Source organism: Tupaia chinensis, unplaced genomic scaffold, assembly GCF_000334495.1.
Source record: "Tupaia chinensis unplaced genomic scaffold, TupChi_1.0 Scaffold000315_1, whole genome shotgun sequence".
NCBI classification, from domain to species: domain Eukaryota; kingdom Metazoa; phylum Chordata; class Mammalia; order Scandentia; family Tupaiidae; genus Tupaia; species Tupaia belangeri.
Window position 1 is genome coordinate 2631884 of NW_006159808.1, and position 5643 is coordinate 2637526.

Consider the following 5643-nt stretch of genomic DNA (forward strand, 5'->3'; position numbering starts at 1 on the left):
AAGCCCTCCGTGCCAGGAGACCTTGAAGAAACCTGCAGGGAGGCTGTACTTGTGCTCAAGGGAACGGAGGGACTGGGTCCAGAGTGATGAGCACAGGCCCTGTCGAGTGGAAGGAGAATACATGTATCCTAGAGATTTCAGCCCTGTACCAGGCACATCGCTGGTGTAGACGTACACATGCTTCTAGGCGGAGCGACTGGTTTTTAGAGAAATTTTTTTCAGTTTTTGGTAAGAAAAAGGTTTGCCTCTAGAGTTTACAGTCAGAAATCTCTGTTCATTGAGTCTCATGTAAGCCCGTGGAGGTCAGGAAGCCTGGTGGTGAGAGCACAGCCCTCAGTGGCCCAGCCACCCAGAGTGTGCGCAGGTCCACGACGGAGTGTTTGAAAGCCGGACGAGTGAGAATGCATTCTTACACCTCAGCTGTTGTGGTGGTCACCTACCTCTGCGTTGTGGAAAATACTGCAGAAAGTAGATACTCCATTTTAAACACAGTGAACGATCGATAAAGACAAAATAGGTGAGCATAGGCTTCGACTTAGAGATAAAGAAAAATCTGTCCAGGAACCCTGCTGTCCTCAGAAAGATTGCACGCAGCATTGCGCATGTCGATGTAGGGGCCAGCAGATGACATCATGGTTACGTCGCTGGACTCCCACGTAGTGGACCACAGTTTGAGTCCCAGACCTGGTAGATTAAACTCATGCCAGGTGCTTACGCACATATGCCCAAAATCCTGAGAGGAAAATGGAGAAGGGATTATGGCATGGCCATCCCCATGGAGGATGATTTCTCGCTTTCTGTCTCTGTCTCTCCAGTGAGTGCACATGCCCTATAGCAAAAATCTCTCTCAAAAAATAAAATAAAAAACAGATGTGGGCCCAGCCTCTGCAACACAGCTGGTAGCTTACCGGATGCAGATCTGGAAGCCATGTGCCAACCACAGTTTGAGTCTCTGGCCCTGGTGGCCTGAAAACATACTGGGTATGTATGTGTAAGCCCAGGATACCAGCAAGCTAAAGGGTGTGAGGAGGGGGATCACAGCATGGCCCTATACCCCCCCATTTTTTTCTTTTCTTTTTTTTTTTTTTTTTTTTTGAGAGGTTTTTGCTATAGGGCCCGTCCGCTCACCAGACAGAGAGACAGAGAGACAGAGACAGAAAGCGAGAAATCACACCCCCCCAGGGGATGGCCACACCGCAATCCCTTCTCTTCCATTCTCCTCTCGGGATCTTGGGCACGCATGCAGACGCGCCCGGCGTGAGTTTTAAGCCACCGGGTCCGGGACGCGAACCGCGGTCGACTACATGGGAGTCCAGCGACATAGCCATTACGCTAACTGCTGGTCCCAAGCCTCCCCCTTTTCTCTCACACACATTCTACCTAGTTTTCTAAAAATGCAAGTGTGTTACGTCGAAGTGAGAACACTGAAACATCTCCCAGGCTCTTGTTCTTTTCATTCAATTATCTTTTTCTTTTACCTCCATGACTCTTAAACCTGTACTTCTGTCTTCAACAGCAATACGTTTGTTCTGTTTTGTCTTCTATTATTTTAACTCTAAATACATCATGTCAAATTCAATTTATAAGCTGCGTTTTCTTTGAGAATATTTACCTCCAGACCCTAAGAGTATATCATTAAGTTACTTTTTCAAAACGGGTACCCAGGAACCTGTAGATTGCATAGCGGTTATGTCACTGGACTCCCACATGGTCAGCTGGGGTTCGAGTCCTGGACCTGGTACCTTAAATCATGCCAGGCACATGTCCATGTGTGTGCTCAACATACCAAGAGGAGCCTGGAGGAGAGGGGATAGCAGTTGGCCATCCTGCCTGGGAAGTGCTTTCTCACTTTCCTTCTCACCATGTCTGTCTCCCCCTGCCCCAGGGCAAGCACCTGTGCCCTAAGGCCAACATCTCCTTAAAAAAAAAAAAAAAAAAAAAAAAAACCCAAAGCAAAAACTATCTAAAAAAAAAAAAAAAAAAAAAAAAAAAGTACTCAAAGCACCCGAGTCATCATTGTGTGTACTGCTGAATATTATCACACTGGAGACTTTCCAAGGCTACACAAAGTGAGATCGTTGACCGGTGAGGAACCGTGTTCACAGGCTGTTCTGGCAATTTGGGGTGGCCTCTTTTCCCTAGGGGGGTTGTTTGGGGCAAATAAAACTGGAATTTCACGTTCCTCCTTGATTGGCTGGGAGTCAAGCTGGCAAACTATCAACTCCCAGCCAGCCAGATCATTGTGTGTCGTGACACTCAGTCCCGCAGGACACCCGGATCCTGTGCCAGCCCTCAGAGGGCAACCCCTAAGCCTGTTGACACCATTTGAACCAAGCCTGCTGCTAGCCTACAGGACACGTAGACATCCAGTACCGATTTATGGGGCTTGTAGCTGCAGCTCTGATAGAACTCTGAGTTTAAAGAACATACTGTTTTTACTGTTTAAGTATTGCTTAGCTATATTTTTTAAATTTTGCTAGAGGGTGCGTGTGCTCACTAGAGGGGGGGGGGGAAGGGAGAAAGCAAGGAAACCCCTCCCCCAAGTGGGCCCTTCTCCATTTCTCCCTCCTTTCAGGATTTTGGGTGCACACATGTGCACGAGACTTTTTTTTCCTTTCTCTTTTTTAGCTGCCAAGTAAACATCAGGCTGTGGGAGGCCCTGTTTACCTGTTTCAAAAAGAAGATGAGAAGGCAAACCTCCTGCCTTTCTATGGGATTGGTCCATCTGTGGGTAGTCAGCCTTGGGACCGTGAGCACACACGAGCAATGGCCTGCTCTCGCCGTACCGATAGGCGTTCATTCAGTACTTTCTTCACAAAACAGGGTGATACTTCATTGTCTCAGCCCCACCCTCCTGAACGTCCCCTAGCTGGTAGCTACTGATTGAGAATAAGTGGATTTTTCTAAAACACATAATGCCAAGAATTTATTTTGTCATTTCAGATTCCTTTCTTTTTTTTCCAAACCAAATTGTATTCAGCTTTATTAAAGATACTTTGTGTAAGCAATCGAAGTGTTTCGGGCAGGATATGGGCAGACAATCGTTAACAGTGGACAACTCTCAAACTCCCTTTCTTCAATGGACTACCAAAATCAGAAAGCCACTGTGAAAACCCAGGGAAGTCTTTCTTTGATGGTCTGAACAGGAGAAGTTTAGAGCGAGGGTTGACATTTCACATTCAGCACGTTGTTTCGCAACTCTTGAGCCGACGCTGACGTTCAGGAACTGGAATGACGGGAATGGTCAACGTGAAGATCCAGCGATTTAGAAAAGAGTTGCTGCCCCTTTGAGGGATGCCATTTTGATGTTACTGGGAAGTCCAGGTAGCCCGACACACTGACCAAGGTTTTCGCGGCCAGGTCCCAACGGGTCTCTGGTTTAATGGAATTAAGTCTATGCTGAAGGTGGAAGAAGCAAATGTTAAGTTGTCCACACCACAGGCATCTGTGCCAAGGTGGCTGTGTGTCAGCGTCAGGGACTCCCTCCTCCTGGGAGCTGAGAGGAAGGCTCGCAGTCCAGCTTCGGAGACAGTCCGGTAGTGACAGGTGCCCCTTCCCCACACAACAGCAACGAAGCGTTCTGTGTGCTAACAACATCGCTTAGAAAAAAATAAAGAAGTAGAACCATTCTGCATTTTTATAAAACTTGATTTAAACATAGCATTTTGAGCTGTGCCGTCAGCAGAAGCACACGGTTGTCAGCAACGCACACACCACGCGCGGCGTCTCCAGCACCTGCGCTCCCTGCGCCGCCATGTTCGGTATCTCCACTCTCTGCAGGGATGTTCCCGTCCTTGCCAGCCTCAGCTTCCCCCTCTGTCCTTTGGGGACCTTCTCTCCCTTCTTTGCAGGGGCCTTCGTAGGCTTGGGCTCTGGCTCTGGAGCAGGTGTCACGGGCAACCATGCAGGCCTTCTCTGCTTCTCCTTCACCTTGGCGGTCACGGGCAACCATGCAGGCCTTCTCTGCTCCTTCACCTTGGGGTTCCCTCCGTCAGTGCCCCTTAGCCTTTGTCGTGGGCATGGTGGTGACATGGCGGGACCCAGGCGCTGGACACGGGGATGCGGCGGGTGCAGGCTTTGGTCACCCCGGGGGCCCGTCTCACCTCTTCCTCACGCTACTCTTCAGATTCCTTCCTACAGTGACGTTTCTCTGCCTAAAACCATCTTCCTTTCAGATACCGAGCTCAAAACCTCACTGCTGTAATTGAGTGTTCCCTCCCTACGTTTAGAATGTTCCCAAGTCACACTCATTTCGTCATCAGCAATGTTTTCTTGGTCAATCACATCTTCGCCTTTCCTCTGCCCCCGTCTCGTTCACGCCGAAACCACGACAGCCCGCCAGCATCTCGCGTGTGATGAGATCAGGGAGATCTGCCACGCCGCGTTCTCGGGCGAGCACGGTAAAGGACATGCATAAAGTGTTGGCGGGGATCTAGAGGAATCGGGTCTGACCCCTTGTCCGTGGGAACTTAGATGGCACAACCACTTTGCAAACCGGTTGGCAGTTCCTCAAAAGATTAAGTGTAGGATTCCCATGTGACCCAGCAATTTCACGTACGTCATGAAAACATACATCGCGCAAAAACTTCCAGACAGTATGCACCTGCGCTCGATGAAGCGTTGCTCCCAGTAGCCAAAGGCCGGAAGCAACCCAAGCGTCTTCAAAAGACTGCTGAGTGGATAAAGAAAATACGGAATGTCCATTATAATGGTCTATTATTGAGCCTTCAAAAGGAAGGAAATCCTGACACATGTCAACATGGGTGACCTTTGAAGATATAATGCTAAGTGACATAAGCCAGTCACAAGGACAAATGCTGTGATTCCTCCATTCTGAGTACCTGGGATGGTCAGATTCAGACAGAAAGTGGAACGGTGATGTCAGGGCCCGGAGGAGGAGAGAATGGGGAGTTACTGTTTGGGCGCAGCGTTTCCGTGTGGGAGATGAAAGTTCGGAGATAGACGGTTACGTTTGCACGGCCGCGGGCAAGTATTTATCGCTGCAGCACTGCCCACTGAGACGTGGCTAGGAATCTTGTGTGTCTGAGGCTGGCAAATTTTACGCTCAAAAACAGATTTAAAAATATTGAGGGGCCAGTAGGTAGCATGGTAGTTAAGGGCATTGGACTCTCACATGGCCAACTGCCAACAAATTCTCCCCTCCTACCTGCTTTCTCACTTTCCTGCGCGCTCGTGCTCTCTCTCTCTCTCTCTCTCTCTCTTCCTGGCCTCACTTTAGAATGACCAGGGAACAAGGCCTCGTGGTAGCCAAAAATGTAGAATCACTGAGCAAAAGGCTTCAGCTTTGGGACACCAGTGAGTGGATGGCTAATGGTGACGGCTTCAGCTTTGGGACACCAGTGAGTGGATGCCTAATGGTGACATTGCTGGACTCCCACGTAGTGGACTGTGGTTCGAGTCCTGATCCCATGTGTGCACCCAAAATCCTGAGAGGAGAGTGGAGGAGAAGGGATCGTGGCATGGCATCCCTCCAGGGGCGATTTCTTACTTTCTGTCTCTGTCTCTGTCTCTGGTGAGCACAGGTGCCCTATAGCAAAATTCTCTGTCTCAAAATAAGAAGTCTTGGGAACCAGCAGTTAGCGTAATGGCTATGTCGCTGGATTCCCACATAGTCGACCGCGG

The 5643-nt window shown here is 49.3% G+C and overlaps 1 protein-coding gene across 5 annotated transcripts in view; it reads left to right on the plus strand.

Annotated features, from left to right (window-relative positions):
- TET2 (tet methylcytosine dioxygenase 2) overlaps positions 1-5643 on the plus strand; it is a 100239-nt gene that overhangs the window by 37137 nt on the left and 57459 nt on the right. The window lies entirely within an intron of this gene.